Source organism: Nipponia nippon, unplaced genomic scaffold (assembly GCF_047370975.1).
Source record: "Nipponia nippon isolate SJK-2023a ecotype South Korea unplaced genomic scaffold, ASM4737097v1 scaffold_5, whole genome shotgun sequence".
Taxonomy (NCBI): Eukaryota; Metazoa; Chordata; class Aves; order Pelecaniformes; family Threskiornithidae; genus Nipponia; species Nipponia nippon.
The window spans coordinates 35,304,930-35,325,833 of record NW_028262369.1 but is presented as its reverse complement, the minus strand read 5'-3'; the positions used below and the strand labels follow the sequence as shown (position 1 = coordinate 35,325,833).

The 20,904-nt window shown below is 36.4% G+C and overlaps 1 protein-coding gene across 1 annotated transcript in view; it reads right to left on the bottom strand.

Moving 5' to 3' along the window:
- ADGRL2 (adhesion G protein-coupled receptor L2) overlaps window positions 1-20,904 on the bottom strand; it is a 395,707-nt gene that overhangs the window by 370,172 nt on the left and 4,631 nt on the right. The gene's annotated exons all lie outside the window — the stretch shown is intronic.

The following is a 20,904-nucleotide window of genomic DNA, read 5'->3' as shown; positions in this document are numbered from 1 at the left end:
TCTACAAGTTATCAGAAAAGCAAACAAACAAGGAAGTTTACACAAAAATCAAGGGCAATGGAATGATAGGACAATGACAGAAAACAACAAAAGCAAGGAAATACACAGATAAATGTCAAATGCACCCTCTGGACCCTTCCATTTGTTTTACAACAGCTAATTTAAAATACTCCTTCTTCTTTACTTTCAGGATGCCTCCTGCTGTGTCAAGGTTTGAAGGCATTCGATACTATTTACTCTTAGTACCTGGTGTGGATTTCACCAGCACTAATGGATGCATATTATGGGTGGGAGAAGACCCTCTTCACAGAACTATTGTGGGCAGAGCAGGATATGTCCATGGCAGGGAAGCAGGTATGTTGACCTCCTGCAAAAATCTATGATCCTGTTTTTAAGACTCAATTTTACCACAAAATTCCTGCACAGAGCTGGATAATATACTTCATCTTTTTCTGCTTAAGCTCCCCATCTCCATAACAGCAAGATAATATATTTGCTTGTTCTTTGTGGGTGAGATTTTCAATATCACTGAGAATTAGCTTGAAACAGAGGGTAAAATCTCCCTGGATTTCAGCAGGAGGTTATTATTTGTATGCTTTCATTTGTATGCTTGGGTTTTCCCCAACTGTCTGTCTAGATCATAAGTGCTTTGGGTCAGAGACTATTTCAGTGTCTGTGTTAACCACAATTCACACAGCGGAGCTCTGATTTTGGATGGGCACTCCAAATGCCAATGAATAACAGTAATTGAGTGGGGAGTGTGGGCTACTACCTTTCAGCGAAGAACATGGGGTATTTGGTTGGGTTGAATCTGAATCAAATTCAGATAAATTCAGCGCTGGATTCTTTTCTTTTATTTGTTTCAGGCAGGAACCCACATGCAAGCATTGACTAGGTAGATTCCTCTACTCTTTTCTGAATAGTAGTGTGGAAAATGGGAACAGCTTTGTGCATGAAGAAAATTAATGGGTTTGGGATGTTATTTTCAAATTGTAGTTTGTCATAACAACACTTCTTTTATAATTTCTTTCATAGCTCAGGAATATTACTTTTCTTCTTTAGTGAAAGGTCACACAACTATATACCGTCTCTTAAAATCAGTGAATGCATAATGGCTTCTGCTGTTCTAACAGGAATCATTAAACAAATTCATAAATCAATGAAGCACACCGATGCATTACTTTAATTATCATTTCTGTTCAGATGGTTGGTTTATGTAATGTAATTGTTTACTACGTCTGAGTATTATACTAGAGAAGCTTGGCTGGATCTTCATTTCAAAATCTATTCTAATTTCTTAAGCATTTTTATGAAATTAACAAACAATAGTCCATGGACTAGACTGAAGAAATTCAGTTAAAGGAAAAATACACTACCCTCCCCTCCCCTTTTGGCATTTGTTACGAGATGATTTTAAACATTTCTGTCATCCTGTGTGTTTTCTTAGAGATGAATGCTATCCTTAGATTTGTCAGTTAAACCTCCATAACAGTTTTTAGGCATTACAAAGCATTACATGTCGTTAGGTAGACAGAATTTATGAGTTTCGCAGTTGGCTTCAACAGTACCATGCTTAAGATATTACACATGACCAAACAGAAAGTGATAGACATTAATAGCATGAGGAGCAGTGACATTTTTCTTTGAAATACAAGGAATAATGGGTTAAGATGCAATATTATAAAATTCATTTTTTTGAAATAATATTTTTCCTAGCAGAGTGGTACAGAATAGCTAAGTGTTTAACAATCATGATTTATGCTTCTTGCAAAATCAAGGGCTTGTCTCAGAAATAATGAGATTAAACCCCCTTCAACAACTATAATTTAGATTCTTATTTGTTTCTTGTGTTTTTAGCTTTTGGGGTTTGTGTTTTCTCTGAGAAATGAAACTCACATAATCTGATAACCTTAGGCACTGGGGTTTTCAGAATAAAATAAAACTAAGAATATCATAAAGTCCCTGTGATGGGATTTACAAGAGCCCAATGGCCTGGATGAAGTTAACTCAAGCAGCAAATTAGGGCCCTGCTCAGGGTATTGAACAGCAGGAAGTCAGGATATTCCTTGGCCAAACAGACTTCGAGAGATCTGAGTCAAAGACGAGGATTTCAGGGGAGCGTAAAGGGGAACTCTAGGTGGGAAGAGGGAGACTGAGAAAGGCTGTATACGTACAGTGTAGAAAAAGGACTGTATTACATGAACAGATCACCTGGCTGAGAATAAGCTTTGCATTTATCCCTGAAGACAGTATCAGCACAAGTCTTTTGTATCCCTGTAGTCTCTCAAATTGGCTACAGTAGGACATCTGTGATTTACAGGCCTTCAAAACTGAATGAATTGGAAAGAATCTGTGATTTTTCTCACCACGTATCTTATAATCTATATATTCCTCTCATGTCCAGGCATGAGAATGCATATTTCTGTCCCATGCTTTTTTGAATAAAGAGTAAAAGGTCTTTTGTTTATTCATATTACATACAAGATGTTTAAATGAGATATGCTATCTAAGTTTCTCATTAATGTTAACATGAGCTACATGTATATATCAGATGCAGGTTCCCTGAAGTGTATATCTCCCAATATGCTGTACAATACATCGTGGGATCTGAAGCTAATAAGTAGGTAATAGCACCATCATATGAGCTTTGCTTATTTACAACTGTTATTAAAGTAATTCAAAAGCAGGACTGAGGACAAGAAGAATATATTAAACCATAATGCTTTATAAATGAAAAAAGGCTGCGGTACAAGATGACCAGAACAATAAAATGTCATGTTTAATTCACCTCAGGGTTAGCTCTACCAAAGTCAGTGGAGTTTCATCAAAAATCAGTATGGCTTATTGTGTTGAAATTCTGTGGATCTTGCAGGTTCAGGAATGAGTAGTATAACATTTAAAGAATCAGTTTTTCAAATCATAGGCAACATATTAGAAATGAGCCACAGAAAATTATTAGTGAAATTTTTAGAAAAAGTAAATTGTTAAGCTGTTACAACTACTGTATCCAGATATTCTTGGTGTAATCTGCAAGCTAAATTATTTATGGTTTCTATATCCTTTGTATAGTGTGACATTTCAAAGGAAGATTTAATTTTGTTAAAAAAACACTCAATAATAATTCAGCAATATTAGTAATGCATTTTTCCCAGGGTCTTAAAAACTTCCACTGTTCCACCTAAGTAATGTTTTCCCCTACTAGTAGCATGTTGCTTCATAGATTGAATTATACTATTGTACAGGCTTGAAATCTCAAGGTAGTCTCTAAAGGCTAGAATTTGTCTTAAAGAACAACCATTAGCACAAGCTGGTACATAAGCTGTCCTGCTTGAACTTCAGCAGGTCTTACGATTTAGTGGTCTGTTGAACTTCTCTACTTTCTTCTCATTGCTGGTATGTAACATTTGTGTTGGTCTCTATCAGAAACTAGCTGAGATGCCCAAACACATGATAATAGGAAAAGCAGAAAGCTGACATTCTGCCATACTAACAGGCTTCTGCTCCAGAATGTGAATGACTGGTATTACATAATTTCTTTGTCTAGTTGAAACTTGTGAATCAGCGTAAAGGAGTTCGTACCATTTTTACTCATTTATGGAAATCTGTAATCAAAATCACAATCAGCTGCTGAAGTCCTCCATATAATCTTATTGCAGAAACATGTTAGCATTAATTGTATTTTGTTAGCATTATGAAAGGAATCTTTTCAGCAGATACCAGATCGTATATACCAAGGTATTTGGGACCAAAATAAAATAACATACCACTTGAGCCCTAAAGCTTCAGAAAGGGAAAGTGAGTTTGTAGATTTCATTATGCCTGGTTTCGCTGTACATTATTCTAAATTACTGTTCCACAACTTTCTCTGAGAAGTATCTAGATACATTTGAGTCTCCAGAAAAATACCTGGCATCAATCTTGTTCTCTTTTGTCTTCATTTAAGATTGCATGGTATGTCAGCAACAGCACAGACCTCTTTTCCCTTTCTTGTAGGGATAACTTCAATGAGTGGTTTTGGGGGGGATATGTTTGCAAGACAGAGGGATTTCAAATTTTGTAGTGAAGCACACGGCAAAAGCCATCTTATGAAAGACAATGTTATGAAACAAATGAGAACAAAAATTGTACAAATAAGAGAGAACATTGTCAGTATTGCATTTTCAAGTGACTTTTTTGGTTATAAATCATTTGCTGACATCAAATGTCAACAGAACCCATTAATAGATCCAACACAGAAAGATACAAAATGCTTAGGAGTTGAAAGAAGTTGAAAATTCATTGCAACTGGCATGAACACATTTATTCAGATAATTTGACTGTCTTCAAATTAAACAGTTCACTCTTTATGCTTGATCTTTATACCAGTTCCATTAGCAGAGATGGGTTTGGCTACAGAAAAATGTGACCTTATATCATAAATTATCTATCTGGCTTTATGTGCAGCAGTTGCAATGAGTTTTTTTTGGGAAGGGGGTGTTGTTGGTGGTGGTGGTGTGGTGTTTGTTTGTTTGTTTTTTTTTTTAATATGGTCATTTATTGAACACTGTGAATCTGCTCAGCCCTGTGCATTACACTGATGAAGGCTGCCCCACAGGACTTCTGTTCTCAGATAGTGCAGTTCAGGCACACAGAATTTAGCCTGCTGATTTACCATGTCAGAACAGATTTTCCCTCTTCCTTTGCCCTGTCAGACTGTAGTTCTTTGTTATCTGATAGAGGCAGCTTCTACCCTCAATGAACCAGTCAGCGACATCACCATCCCCTGCAATGTTTCCGCAGCTCCCTGTGGAGTCTAACACTGAACCAAAGTAGGGAGAGAAGTACACATTATCCATATTATTACCCATAATTATGGTTTCATTGAAATAAATAGCCATGATCCTGGACAAGAAAATGAGAGCATGGCTGATCCTTGGGGAGTGCACTGCTGAAGGAAGACTGTGCCCCCACAACGGTGAGGTCTGTATGGCACTCATACTCGTATCACAGCCTGGATCCTACGTTTGGGGGAGTTTTCTTTGCACTGTTTTCAAAAGACGTCCATGCCCTAAGGGCAAAGCCTGCACTCCAGATGGAAAATAGTGAGGTAACAAGGCTTCAACTACAGACCAAACAGCGAAATGTCTTCACCAAAGCTACCCTGATTTATTTATTTTTACAAGGTTTTGATTCATTTTGTTTGAGCAAAATGGCTGCTATTTCTGCGTTCGCTCAGTTTGAACATGTTTTAATAGAGGATTAGTCTCCTCAGGCAGGTGCAAGGAAAGTGCTTACAGGATACGACAGTGAAAAGAACCGGCCGGTAGGGAAAAAAAACCTCAACATGTTGTGGTATAATGAGCCCATTTAAACAGAAGTGAATGTTTGACATTTACACTTCCCTGTCTCTTGTACAAGGCCAGAACAATGTTCTGAAAATATAAAACTGGTGGAAAATATTTTGCTTAAAAAAAAAAAAATCCCTTTAATTTATTAAGCCTCCAGTCCTGACAGCTTGTCATGGGAAAAACTGGGTGCGCTCCATCCCTAGGGACAAGTCTTTTCTTAGTTGTTCCACAGATCAGCTCTGGTGTCACTTCAGAGAAAAGACACCTGCTCCTTTCTCAGCCAGTGGTGATACAACCAGCAGTATTTAAAAATTAACAAAAAATTAAAAGGAAGGAAAAAATGAAAGTAAAATTGATTAAAATTAGAGACTGGGGATAGGAGAATTACAAGAGAGGGAAAAAATTAATAAAGCCTATGTTATTTACTCTAACTTTCTAAAGCCATGACTAATGCATAATTTAAATATGTTTAATTAATTAATCCAGTAAATGGATACCTAGCAATTTCAAGGAGCTAGCAAATAAGCTAAAATAGATTACATTATCAGAATAGGCAGAGAGCATGCCCAATAATATCAGAGCTAATTTGTCTGTTAAATAACACATCATTGTTCCACTTCAAAGTCCTCCTTAAAACCTCTTTGCTCTGTTGCACCTGTGAATGGTAAGGCTTACGGTTTGCAAAGAGTACTGCTTATTATGTTGGCGAATTTTGTCTTCTGTTTTGTACTATTTGTACTATCTTGCACTTACATATAGCACAGGAATTTTTCCAATCTGTTTAGAAGGAGTTTAGCACAGGGCGCTTCTAGTAAGAACAAGGACTTGTAGACAGCACACTAATACTACTAATAATAACAAGAATGGCATTGAGTAGTTCATACTTTGGTTTAGTTCTTGAAAGTCACAGTCATAATTAAAGATACATTTTCTAGTTAGTTTACTAAGAAAAGTAAAGCATAAGAGAGACTTTTAATCTCTATGATAAATATGATCTGCAATATTTTTCCTTGTCTTAACATTTTTTAGGAAATGGACGAATACATAAAAAAGAAAGAACAACAACAAAAATGAAAGAGTTGATATCTATATAAACAAAACTATTTAGATGGAACAAAAGCCAGTCTGGGTGTCTGCCAAAACTCATATCCAACTCATATCCAAGTCTTATCCAGCTAAACTTGGTTTTGATGATGGAGGGAGACACAGGGCAAAAAAGGAAGGAACACAGCCATAGCAATACAGGTTTGTGGCAGCAGAACTGATGTAGGCACTTGTACAGGAACAGATTGTGTCATGGTGAGAACTGTAGTGAATAAAAGTGAAAGTGAGGAAGTCTGCATAAGGATGCTTTTTGACTTGCTTATGAACCAAAATACAATAAATAATAATAAAATGAAAAAAATAAAGTTTTACATCAAAAACCAGTGGAAACTAGGGAAAAAGTGAAGACTTCACAAAGAAACCTGATCCCATCTGCCCTCTCCCAGAAAGATTAAGATGAATTCAGAAATTATTTTGATCCTTCTATAAAGTCTTAAACCTTCTTAATATAGCCCAGAACCAATCTTGGCTTAAATTCAAAAGGCCAATGTGTATTTTTCAATTGCTGACATCTGAATACCTCATTAGTATGTTGAAATTGTCACTCAAATGGCTGTTTTATTTGCCTAAGTGCTGATTTAATAGACCGAATGCAAGATTTGGCAGTATTGTTAAGGCACCCATGTTTGAAAATTGAGTGCTGACTTTGAATTATATGTGACTATATTTGTGCCGCTGTTCAGTGAAAACAAGCCTTCTATCTAACCATCATGTCAATTCTCACATCAAAACTTGAGGTACTGCACACAATCAACCTATCAGATGCTACATTGCATGCAGGTTCTGTGTTTGGTTTTGTTTTTTTTTTTAAACTCATTTTACAGGAAAGCACCACACATCATTCTTTCAATTTTAACTGTTCCTTTATAATTAAGGCTTCATTTCTTGAGTATAATAGCTGATGTGAGTTTGAAGGAAAAAAGCCAGAGAACAGCCCTGTGGTTAGCAGAAGTAGCGAGACCAGAACCTTAAAAGGTCTACAAAGGATGAACAAAGGAAGAGCTAAGGGTACCCTGAATGGCACCCTTGCTGATGACAAGTGGATGATGACTAATGAAAAGCTGTTAGATAGCTGCCTTGCTTTGAATCCACATTCTACATACAGTAAACTATTTAAAAGGCAGATTTTTAGGTGAAAATATCTCTCTTAAACATTGAACATGGAACTGAACAGTCCGGGATTTTCAGCTAGGCTGGGTCACTAAATATTAAAAAATATGCTGCAAATTAAAAAAACCAAAACACTACAGCAGCAACAAACAAGAAAAACCTCAAGACCTCTTCCATTATAAGAAACTCATCTGATATTACCAGATAAAGTTGTTTGAAAATCCTGGTGAATTTGAATGTGTAACATCCCTTTAAAGTAAAAGTTAAGTAATTTGGTTAATAAATGGTTTATCGTTGTAAGAGTTTTATAGTAATGTGGGACAGCTTTGTGGAACAGAAGCAGCCTCCTTCTCTGTAGCTCTTCTATTATTATTAACTGCAAGCACACATAAAAGGTGCTATGTTTGCAAAATATTATTATTCAAACCTATCAATGCTAAAATTCCTTTTTAGCTAATCTGCCCTCACAGCTTGAAACACACTGGCAGTTCTTGAAGTACTGATGTTTCGTCCAGACAAGCTCTGGCGTAATTCCAACAATGATTCTGACCCTTAAAAGGCCTGGGACTTCAGTTAAGGCCAGTCAATCACACTGAACCGTGACAGATCTGCGGTGTGGGCAAATACCATGGAGAGGCTATGATGCTGCCCTCACACTCATTTTAACTTACTCCTCTGAAAAGTCTTTAATCAGGTTTACAGGGCAGTATCACTATCTTTTTAAGAAAAAAAAAAAAGGTATGGTTTATTATTGCATAAGGATGCACAATACAAAAGTGCCTTCAAAAAATGAACATATATTTGTCCACATGAACCACAATCACAGTGGGATGCACAAACAGATATTTGAGTGTCCAAACGCGTATGCAAAATCAGAAGGAATTGTTGAACGTAGACATGCTCTTTAATGAGACATTTTTATTTTTTAAATTGATAGTTCCTATTACGTGCAAACTGTTTTGCATTTTTACAGTTAGCAAATGTCAATAAATCCATGGCATGTAAAAGGGCACTGCTACTATGGCAGTTATTGGAATTCTATACTTTGTCAAATATATGTACCTCTTAATTCAATAAGCTTTAAAAGCAATACTCATTGTGGTTTGCAGTATGACACCTGACCTTTTGTTAATGTCAAATACCATTTTACTTTAGCATGGAAAATTATTATACTTCTATAAATATAATCATTATTCTTGGAAAAAATGTATTAAAGAAATAGAATAGGAAACTGATCAGCTAATCAATTATTTCACATGACAGTGATTTTACGTATTATTGTTGACATTTCTGTGAGTACCCTAAACAGGCCCATGGTATAAAAGAAAACAGCAACTGGAAGTCAAAAATCTGCCTGTAATACTGGTCTGTTAGCTGAGAGTAGATAAAAAACAAAATTATGTTGTGCTGATTGGCAAGAAGAATGTAGCATTAAGTTGTTTTTCCAGCCAAGCTAGATAAAATCGCTGGCAATAGTTATACAATATGTGGTTTGGAACTTTTCTTAAAGGTAGCTAAGTTAAGTACAATTTACAAAATACCTATTTAGTTGTGATAGATATCTCCAGTTCTGCCTTAAAAGCAAGCTAGCAGCAGGGGAGATAAAGAATTCAGTTCCACATCATTAGGAGATACAGATTTTTTTTGCTGCACTAAGCAAATATACTTGCCACTGAATGAAACATATCAGTTTAACTTGACCAGTGTATTAATGTACATTATCTATCAATATATGCTTTTCTTTTCATGTTGACAGGATAAATCGCATTGATTCATGTGGGCATTTGTGTTACAGGGAGAGTGTGGGTTAAAAAAGGACTCTGCAAATATCTGTATTTTTTACTTATCTCTATATATGTAAATATAGGAAGAGATGCATTCCTACTGAGCAGCTGGATTATACTGAACAATCTTGCACAGAGAACTGTGTTGTCCTTTCTGTTGGGATACACCAAGGCAGAATTTTGCACTGTGGAAGAAAAGCAATGTAACTTTCTTTTTGTTTATGATGTGCCTCCAATGGTGCAGCATGTGCCAGAAAATTATTCTTTAAATAGCAACCTTCTTCACCTTCCATACTTGGCATTGACATTGTTTTCTTTATGAGGCAAAGTGTAGAAAGATACAACACAGTCTTAGCATGGCTTAGCAAGAGAGTAGTACCAGATTTAGACTTTGTTTATGACATAGTTCTTCTATGAATATGCAAGCAAAAATCAAAAGACTCTCCAGCTTGCGAAAAAGAATTCATTATGAAACCCCACAACAAACCTAATGAGAACTTTAACAATTCCTGATTCAAACATTATATTAGAGGGCAAAAGAGTAGCAGAGATGAATCAGTTGCCTTACTAATGTATGAAATAATGGAGGCACCAGCTGTATTCATGAGTATGGAGAACATGACATTATTTTGGAATATTTATGTGGACATTTTAAGTTCCCCACTTTCTGCATGTTATTTATAAAGACAAAGATGTGTTAAAAGCTGGGAGTCAGAATATGGCTATTTGACAGGGCCTTTCACCTCCAGAAATCTCTTTGCTAAAGATAATGCAAGACTCAACCACCTAGGCAGTAATTTTAAAAAATGAACCACCGTCTAGAGAAGACAGAATTTGCCAGAGACAGCATTTTACTACTGCTGTTACAGACTTTGCTAAATTTGGCCTGGACATTTTGCCCCCAGACATTCAGTAACTGAAATGACCAAAGAGGCTTTGGCCTTAGCTTCAAAAAACCCTGCGCTACCTGCTTGTAATTCATTGCTGGTTGCTTAGCTTCCCTTAAAAGTCAACTCCTCATTTACAGTTGATATAAGTCCTTCTGTAAAGGCGGGAGAAAAGGTAATGTGACTTATGAACCTGCTTTTCAGGACACAGACAAGTCTTCTTCAAGATCTCACTTGAATTGGTTGGTGCTGTCTTCCATCACGGGAAGATACTACCCCAGAGCTCTGACAGAGGAAGGAGGTCACATGAGTGCTTTTCAATCCGTTTCACACAAAATGAGCTGGGTTAGCTCATACTCGCTTTCAACAATCCATTAAGCTTTCCCAGCTCATTTTGTCTGCAATGCAAAGGAACGTGTACACAAAGTCCTCCACAAGCAGAGATGGGAAGATGGCAGCTTCTGGCAGAGGAAGACGACAGACCACTGAGAGAAAAGCCATTTTCCATTGCTTGCTCAGGAATGCTTTTCCATGAACTCTAAGTCAAAGCAGACAGAACACTACCTTTTATGCAAGGCAAGCTAAAATCTAGCCCAATGAGGCTACTCGAGATGATTTTATAAAGACTGGCACTCAGTGGAGAATCTTTTGCAAAAATCAACAGTTAACTGACAACCATTTTAAACAAGAGTTATCATGGAAAAACTTAACTTTAAAACCAAAAAGGGAATATTTAATTCAAATCTTACTTGCACCTTAATATAGGGATATGAAAGCAGGAAATCTAGCAGATTTACTGACAGATATCTTTGGGAGTAAATGCTTTTTGAAAAAAACTAGGTATTTAATTACAATAACTTAATTAATGTAAATAAATTACAAATGCCAGCAATTCACTGGAAAATTCAACAAAATCTCTGACATTCCTTAGAAAAATGCATGGAAATATCTGAGAACTATGGGTCTATCCACTGAACACGTTCAAAGACAACAGGGAATAAGAAAAATGCAGAGTGCTCTGGATAGATAAAGACAAAGAGCCCTGTACATCCTTGACCACAGCCTAACAAACCAATGGTGTTTGATAGTACAAGAGAGGCTTCAGAGTCTTTGGATAGAACCATATACAAGCATTTAATTTCAAAATCAGGTTGAAAAACATCTTTTATTTCATGAGAATCTTAAACATACAGTTTTGTCCAATAGGCCACTAAAACCTGTATTTAACCTTTAACAGATGAATCATTCCATATCCTCACAGCTAAAGTAATTAAGTTCTTTAGCCTTGGGATTTCAGGGCCTATAAGCTCAATTATGAAAACTCCTCAGGCCCGAATATAGTATTTGGTGTCACACACAGTTCTGCTTCCCCATATAACAGTTAGTGTGTGTGTAACCAGGTCCTTAGCCAGACATAACAGCTAAGAACAATAAACCTAATGCTAGCATGTAAGGGGCACTAATTTTAAGGTATATTAATATGTACTACACAAGGATCTTCACATGTCATCTTCTCTTTTCAGTTGCAAATTTATCTCTTTTAATGTGAGAGAATGAAGTATGGAAAGAGATAAGGAAGGGAATATGACACTGGAAGCCTAACTGGTTTAGCTTAAAATGCAGCAGCACTTACTGCTTTGTTGAAGGAATGTAACCTGATGGTGACAGCAATCATGACTTGACAGAGGATCAATCACAAGAGTTACAAGTGCTTTGCCCTTTTTCTGATATGTGACAGTTTTGGAAAACAGCATCCTAGATAATCCCTTGTGGAACAACTTTTTGGATTATCTCTAGTGACCCTAGTTTTCCTACACAAACATAAATGTGCTTCGTATTATTAGTCCCGGTTAGCATAATAGCCTTGGTAACAATGAGATGCAGAATAACTAAGGAGCTTTACTGTCCTTGGCAGTTACAAAAGGCACCTTGAACAAACAATAACACAACAACAAAAAAGTGTTTAAAGCTACCTGCAGCTGCACTGTGCAACTCTGGTGGGAACAGTTTTACTGTTTTACTTTTTTACAGTTTTACTTTTACTGACTGTGAGGAGTTTGATTCACTCCTTGCATTTCTTCTGGTTTTAGCCAGTACAACTTTAATGAAATAGCCAGTTTAGTTTCCTTCCAAAACTCACACTTACATTAGTTTAAAATTGGAATATCACAGCAATGAGCCAGACCCCTTTTATTTGGCCAGTGTTCATCATGTAACTACATAAGTGGCTCCTGCATTAGCAAGATCTTCCATGCCCAATGACTAGAAGAAGATTTGAAAGATTAGGACACACAAAGTTTTGAAAGGATTTGCTAAGTTTGACCTTTGCACCTGTGTAACTAGCAAAGGACAAAGTTTAGCCCTTAATGTTATTTTATCCTGGCAGCATTTTAATATATCCTGGTTTGATTTTGCATCAACTCCTAACTCCTTAACAGTTTTAAATATGGTTGTGACTTACTGCTGGGGTCACTGAACAATGTTAGCTAAACATCCAGAGTGTGATATTTGATTACAGTTAAGCTTTTCCAAAAGCCAAGAGGAATCCATGAGGAAAATACTAGAGATGGAATTTTTAAAGTCTATATGGCTACAAATTCATATAGCTTATTAACATATATTTTAAGCATATTGCTTCCAAAGAAGAAATGTACCCACAAAGAGAGACCCAAGATAAAGGCTAATGTGTAAATTGCTTTAAAAACTGTAGTTACTGTAATTACACGGAGCATTTTACAAGCAACTAGGGACTGCTTTGGATAGATGACTGAAATTTAATCAGTATCTGGCACAGATTGACTTTCTTTCACACCTCACATTTCTGAAGTACTATTCTAGGGAAACCTGCTAGAATTGTGAGCCTTTATTATCACATTTGATCTCTCTACGTGGTTTCCCCAAGACTGAATTTCCCAGATCTCACAGAAGATATGGGTTTGGGTCCTCTTTCTCAGGAGCATATGTCTTTGTTTCATTTTTGGGCAAACTTCATTCAGCTATCCAGATTCAGGTTTGTAATCACGTGGAACATTATGTATGAAATGCAAAAATGTTGGTTTGTTAATGCCACCACCTGAGACTACATGCTAAAGGAAGCATGCACAGCCCTTTGTACTCAGAGGACATAAACAGTTGTGCTAAACCTTTTATGAAATACATCTTATTTCTTCTACAGGCTTTGTTTTGTTATTTGTATTAGCTGTCAAGAAACTGTCAGTTAAGAAAAGGGAGCCCCAAATTATCTATGCCTTTTAAAGCAAGAAGGAAACGGAAAATAATTATATATGGTAAATGTGAAAATTGATCTACCTGAAGAGTGTGCAGTTTCCAAGCAAAAAATCAATCAGTTTACACCAAAGACATTAAAATCATATATAATTATTTTTAATGGTTCAAGATGTAAAGATCTGAAAGTCTAAATAGAACTCCTGATGATTACTTTTATTAAAATCCTAAGTATTGGAAGATATACAATGGCTGTCTAGATTGATTACTATATTATCTGCTTTGTATGAAAATAATATCCTTGACTTGCTGCTTGTTGCTAAAATCCTCATTACTATGGCTAATATACTCTGTCCCTGGAGTAAATTAAAGCATTTCCTTCTTTTGTACTGTAGTTTCCTTAAAGTTGGATTCTTAGAAATACTGGGACTACACTGTGACATCTGAGTTCTGGAGATCAATTTATAGCTGTTAAAGATCATGAAGAATTACCCATTAAAACAGTTACTATTTGACAAATAACAACATTTGTGTTTAGCCTGGATATTTATCAGGCAGACAGAGCACTTACTTACTTATTCGTGATGCCTGAATGAAGGTCTGCATGAACAAACTTATTAATCAGTTAGTGCCTGGTTTTAAACCACCTGTCTTATTTAAAAAAAACCACCAAACAACAACCCCCAAGCTGCACTTTTACATATATTAAAATTGAACTTCTGATTTGATAACACTGGGAAGAACCTATGTCAAGGTGCCATAGCCATAAGCGATACCACCAATGAACAGTAAAAGCTCTGATACAAAAAAAAAATTCTTTTTCTTAAGAAATGTTTACATATTGTTTTAATCTAAGACTAGGGATCCTATGGATTAAACATATGCATATTGTATTTAGGCATACAAAACCTCAAGCAGATCATGATTCCATTTCCTCAGATATAGCAATTGTGCTATGTTACTGAAGTCAATGGGAACACTGCTACTGACCTCATTAGCTTTTCAGAGGTTGGAGACTCTGATTCACAGAACACTTCAATATTTAAAAAGTTCTAAACTAAAAATGATCTTTGAAATATTTTTAATTATTTGTGAGTGAAAAAAAAACTTTTAAGCAAAACATTTTGACAAAATGAAAAGGTTTCATTTTAATGTTATATTGTATAAGATTGTGGTATTGAAAACATGTAAAGAAAAATAATTTCTATTTAAAGGTTTGCTCTGAAAACACCAATATGTTACCATTTTCCCTCCTGGTTTTGTTTCCAAAAAAAACATTGGTTAAATTGACACCATTTTGTGGAATTTATCAGCACTGCCGGAACTGCATTCTATGAAAGAAGATGGTTTCATCAAAGCGGTTCCAAGCAGCTTAGTTATTGAATCCACAGGGAAAAAAAGCAAGCTTTACGTAGGTCCCAGTTACAAAGAGTCTCCTGTTTGCTAGTAAGGGATCAGCATAACTAAAATAAAGAGGTATGGATAAGACAAAAGTTTCTAAGGAAAGCTTTGTGATTCACCATCCTACTTAATTTCTCTGAGGATTATGTAAGAGTTGTTAAATGTTGTGGATTTCTGTTCAAATTAAACACAGTATACGACTATTTAATTTCTGTTTACAGTTCAAACTACTACAGGTATAGCATATATTTTAACAGCAAATTATGAATTTGGCCCCTATATTTTATTGTCTGTATTCTGCATGCAGTATCAGCTCTGGTTCTTGAGGATAGGTTCAAAATCCAAGGAACTTATTTCAAAAAGGAATGAATAATAGGAATACCATTTTCTTCCATGAATAATTATATTCTGTGTTTATAGACCATTTATTTTTCAAAGCTATATACAAATATTAACCCAACAATCATCACAACATCCTTGTGTGCCAGGTTTTACACATAAAGAAATGAGAAAAAAAAAAATACAGTGCCTAGCACTTTAGTCCTATAACTGGGGTTTCAAGCTACTAAAGTAATGCAAATAACAATAATGGTATGGGAGAAACCTTTCAAGTTTGAGTGTCTAACTGGCTTGATTTTCATAGGTTTAGACTTCTGAGCGCTCACAACTCCCTTTGAAGTCGATTGAAAATGTGAGTGTCAGCACCCATTAAAATCAGACCACTAATTTAGATGCTTAAACATGAAATTTGAATTCATAACTTTAAGTTTGGAAAAATTCACCTAGGTCACCTTTCCAAAGGTACCTTACAAACCAGTGTCAGAACTAGGAGATTCTTGATTTCCAACACCTTGTCTTTGCAGAGATTCCAGCACAGACACTATGGGCTAAACCAATTACTTACTTACTTACACTATGACAGATCTACTCAGGTAAAGTAAGTTGGTGTGGGCAGGGACTATTGCATGCTGTCACAGCCCAAAGATTTGCATGAGATACTGCAAGAACAAGAGAAACGTTCCTTCCTCCCAGAGTAGCCTAATTGCAAAAATAGCTGATACAACACTGCTTTAGGGAGAGGACTCTGAAGAAGTCTGGTCATATCACATAAACTCCTCCTCTCACCCACTTGCATGTTACCTCCCACCATGTTACAGAAAAAGCCCTCACAAAACTGACTGGAAAAGCTGTGTTATCATCTACAAAACTCCTATGGGTTAGCTTTCTTTACACTTCTTAGAAGTTACGCACCAGATTGTCCTGTCCAGTGTCCTGAGGTCACTTCCTCAGCTTCATTGGAGCATGAGGAATTTTTCTTTCTATGTACATAGGACCCAATTCTGGTTGTTACTGTGCAGATATTATTGAGAGAAAAGAGACCATGAGGAGCATCTTCCTCATCAGCTGAGAGTCACAAGAGATGGCCACAGTACAGAAAGGGTGTTCTTTGATCCATATGACTTCCTAGCTTTGATGAAGAGGCCAAAGTTCCCTTTTGTGTTATGTCTGCAGCAAGACCCAAGAAGTGATGACTTGGACACACTATGACACCCTAAAATTGAAATAAAGGTTAGAGCTGGTGAATTCTGTCTGCCAACTCTCTATGTAGATATGTCTCAGGATATATCTAACTTAGTAAGTATTGCTACTCAGTAGAAGTTAGTTTGTAGTATGAATTGTCAAACACTGAGAACCCAACATACATGTCATGCATATTTCATGGTATTTTAATTCGGGCTAGTTCTAGCTTGGTCTTGTGGTCTGAATGCCCATGAATGGTCAAATCCCATCAGAGGCACTCCTGAAACATGTCCTCTAGCTTAGTGATATCCCGAAGGAATGAGTCTATTTTTGGGTGTGGGCCAAAGCTCAGTGCTTTGGGAGGATGAGGAGATTTGCTTCAAGAGTGCACTCCTAATTTATGTGCACCCTCACAGAGGTACACCCTCTATACACTCCTGTGTTTATTCTGTAGCTTGGTACTTCCAAGGCCAGCATACATCAGGAGTTTGCCTACAGTGTAACTCAGTAAGGTGGGCACTAGTCAAAAAACTTGGGCCTATAAACCTGTGAAACAGGAGAGGTAGAAGCTGAGTGTTACAGTAATCTAAGCCTGGTTATTACAAAAAGTTGTTTGATCCTTTTAATGATCAGGAAGAAGCACTACAATCTCACTTGCTAAAGCCCCATCTGAAAGTCCTGCTCATACCCAACTGACCTTGAAAGAATGAAATAATGGACTAATGTTATAGCTGTACTAAAACTGCATAAAATCCAAATAATATCATAAATAAGGAAAGTTTACCATGGTTCAGTGTATTTTCTTTCTATTACATTTTGGGAGAGAATGAGGCATAGGAACATCAGAAAAGAGTCAGCTTAAATTGTGATGCTTGCAGCTTTAATTATGAGCAACCCCAAGTCTCTATGTTTACAGAAGAGAGATTACCTGCATGTTATTTGAAAACCATTGGGTGTAAGTTTATAGTGGCAACAAGCAAGTCTAATTTTCTTTCATACTTAGGATTTAATAGGTACAGAATGCTGCCCAAGGGAAAAAAAAGTGAACAAGTAGTAACTTGATACTTATTCTACACAGACGTGAAGAAAGCTTAAAGAAATACACAATGTCTGAAACATTGACATGTGTAACTATTTTAATTGTAATGTTGCTTTTCTTATAGACTTTCTGCTATGGTACAGGCTGAAATAGCTGCAACACTTTCCAGCCAAAAAAACCCCACCCCAAAATCAATCCTCGAAAAACTCCACAAAAAAATCTCTTTTGAAAAGCTTATGGTGGAATCATAAAAACTGCACCAAGTTTGTACAGTCTGAAGTTCAGAATACAGTATTATCATTTTGTATAAATGATGCTTTTTCATAGGTCAGATTATTTTGTAAATATGGACTCCTTCCACTTCTGATATTTATTATCTATCCTGGAGAATATTACTGAAGAATCCTCAGATGTTTTCAAGTGCAGAGATCCATAGCCCTGCCATTTTGACTGTAATAAGTGACCAGGAATATGGTGTACTGAACAGGGCAGTGGTGGAAATCCTAAAATCTCCTTAGCCCTCCAGGTAAATCAATGTCTGCCGAAACAGAAACATTCCTGCAATATAAGCACTGTTACTATTTTTTTCCTTTTTTGCAGATGGAAGTGGAGGCATAGTCAATGTAGGTGGTTTATTCAAGAACCTGTGGAAAGTTTGTGGCAGAACCAATGTGTGCAGTGCAAGTTTATCCTTGCTCTTAGTTCACGCTCACTTGCATCTGGATCTCCCCCTGACACTAGACCTTGAAAGCCTGACTCATCACAGGTTCCTTAATATGCTTAAGCTAAAGCCTATATGAAACATACAGGCCATTATTTTAAATTACCTATTTTTACAGTGGATAATTTTCATTTCATCGATATTTTTATTCATAGCAAATGTATTTGGTGCCTAAGTTCCTTTTTTAACATGAGAATTGTCATTTGTGTTGCATTTTAAGCCAAATTAAATTATAAAAATACTCAGTTGTGTAACTATCAACACCACAGTATTTCTTCTTATTACAGAGACAAACAAGGAGTACATTGGAAAAAAAATTGTGAATCTCATTTCTGATCCTAATGAAGCAAGTAACCCATTATACCAAGGTTAATTTGTTGACTCATGATTTCCACTTATCCAATGATATACTGAATCATATGAACAAACCTCTACATCTAATCAGTTTTTTTTATTGAATCCTGACCTTTTATACACCTTCTTCTTGATTATGAATGACAGTGACCTTTATCTAATTTAAAACACACATACTGATGCAAAAATATGCAAAGTACACATGTAAATTCTGAATTAAGATGAAGATGTGCATAATCTTCCAGGGAGAAATTGCTTTAGAAAGAGATGTTTATATTAGGGCCAATTGAGGGTATGTGGGGAGAAAAAGTGAATTAGCCAGAACTCAGATGGGTTTGGAGGAACAGCTGCCAAGATACTGAAGTCTGTTTAGATTTTCTCAGCTTCTATTTAGAATCCTGAAATGTCAATATAAATATCAATTTTTATTATGCTATTCAGCATTTTATGGCATTCGTGAAATGATCAAAACGCAATAAAGTCAGACAAAATACCTCTTCACCTAAGATTTGGCAAACTGTACCTCAGTATTCCATTTATGTTTCGTTCAAAATATATAATATTCATTTTCTACAACACAAAAGCAGGGTCAAATTCACAACATTATAAAAGCTGGCTGGTTCATTTTGCCATTTATCTCATTAAAGAGGAATGGTATGAGCATCATCTGGCGATGGACTTTTTAGTTCAGGATATAATTAGTAAATGCTGAAAAATAAATAAACAATATAAGAGGAGTGACTCCTGGGGAAAAAGAACCCCCTAGCTTTCCTTTTGCTTTTTTCTGTTCATCACTAATGGGTCTGCATTGAAATTACTAAAGATGAACACAGCAATGGGCACAGTCTGAACCGCTGTATAATCCTATAATCCACTCTCTGTTTTCACAAGTCATTCCTTCCTCTGAATTGCTGTGAACCTAAGCTGTAGATCAGTGGCTTTGCTCTAGTCTCTCTTAAAAAAAATATTGAAAAATAATATATATACAGAAAATTTGCAAAACTCGGTGTAAAGGCTGTCAAAGCAAAAATCTAACAAATGCATTCCTCTGAGAGACTCCAACCAAACAGTACCTGGCATTAGCATGTACTTTCATGATTAACAACAGGGGGTTGTCAGACTGCTATTTCTGAAATAAACAGATTTATCCTGACAGATAATCAGCAGTTTGCACTACCTAATACATGTTATCATCTGCCACTGACATCATTACATTAAAAGCACACTTAGTATAATCTTCTGTAGGAAATTAAACAGGTTTTGTGATACACTTTTGGTGGATTTTTTGGGGGGACAGAGGGAAGCCTGAGGGAGAGAGTGGAATGTTAGAGAAAAGATATATGCTGAACAAGACAGGGAAGATCCCCAGAAATGCCATGCTGTATTTAGTTTTTCACAATCTATTAATGTAATTTCTAAATAAATTAAAACCAAATGTTATGGCTGTAAACCATGTCTTGTACTTTTAAGCAGCCTTTTATAATGTCCTTTGCGGTCCCTCATATTACCTCAGTACTCCTCTGTGTCTGTCTGTCTGTCTGTCCTGACTGTTCCACATAAAAACTAATGATGTAACACATGTTAGTGAAACACTTCTGATCTTGCCATTTATAGACATATTTTTGAGGCTGGCTGGTGGATTTTGGGAGACCAATGATATTGAACATTGCCTGCATAATTTTCTGGCAAGCTCAACATTCATCTTAAACTTTCAGGCATCTCTGTGGACCATCCCTCCCTCCCCTGAAAAAGGAGACACCCAGTTACACATTAACTCACTGGAGGGAAAGTGCAGAAGCTACTGAAACTATGGAAAAGTTTGGTGCAGAGCAGTTCTGTGAATGGAAATGTGGAACGAGGTCACTTAACACATGGGGTGCCTGTGGATCCCCCCTTCCGAGCTGCCTGTTCACTCAGCTGGCTGTTTCTGCAGTGATCAAGTTTGGACTCAACATCAACAATGAAGTTTTAGTAAGAAAAACTTAATATACCTCCCCTATATCCTCCACGTAAACCATTCTTGCCTCAGTTGTAAAAGTGATGGGAATTATACACCCTCAGGTTTGCTGGAGCAAATTCCGAAATGTCTTTTCTTTTTAAAATTTTAGCTTGTCAATTAACATTATACTGTTCTATGAACTCACCTAACACTGATAGGTGTAAGACTAGGTAGAAGAAATTGCATGGGGGCTGTTACTTGACTTTAACAAGTATTTCATCCTCTTCCTCAGAGTGCAGTTTCTAAGTCATAGACTGTTCTGTAGGGGCAAGTCAGATATCGAAGTCCTAGCTCCAGTGGCCTGTTGTGACTAGCTTTATTTCTCCAGAGACAGAACCTGCATCCCTCTTTCAGTCCTTTGTCTCACATGGGATGCATTTTGTCTCTTCTGCCTTCCTCCTTCAAAACTTGGTAGGAAGAGAAGTAAGAGAT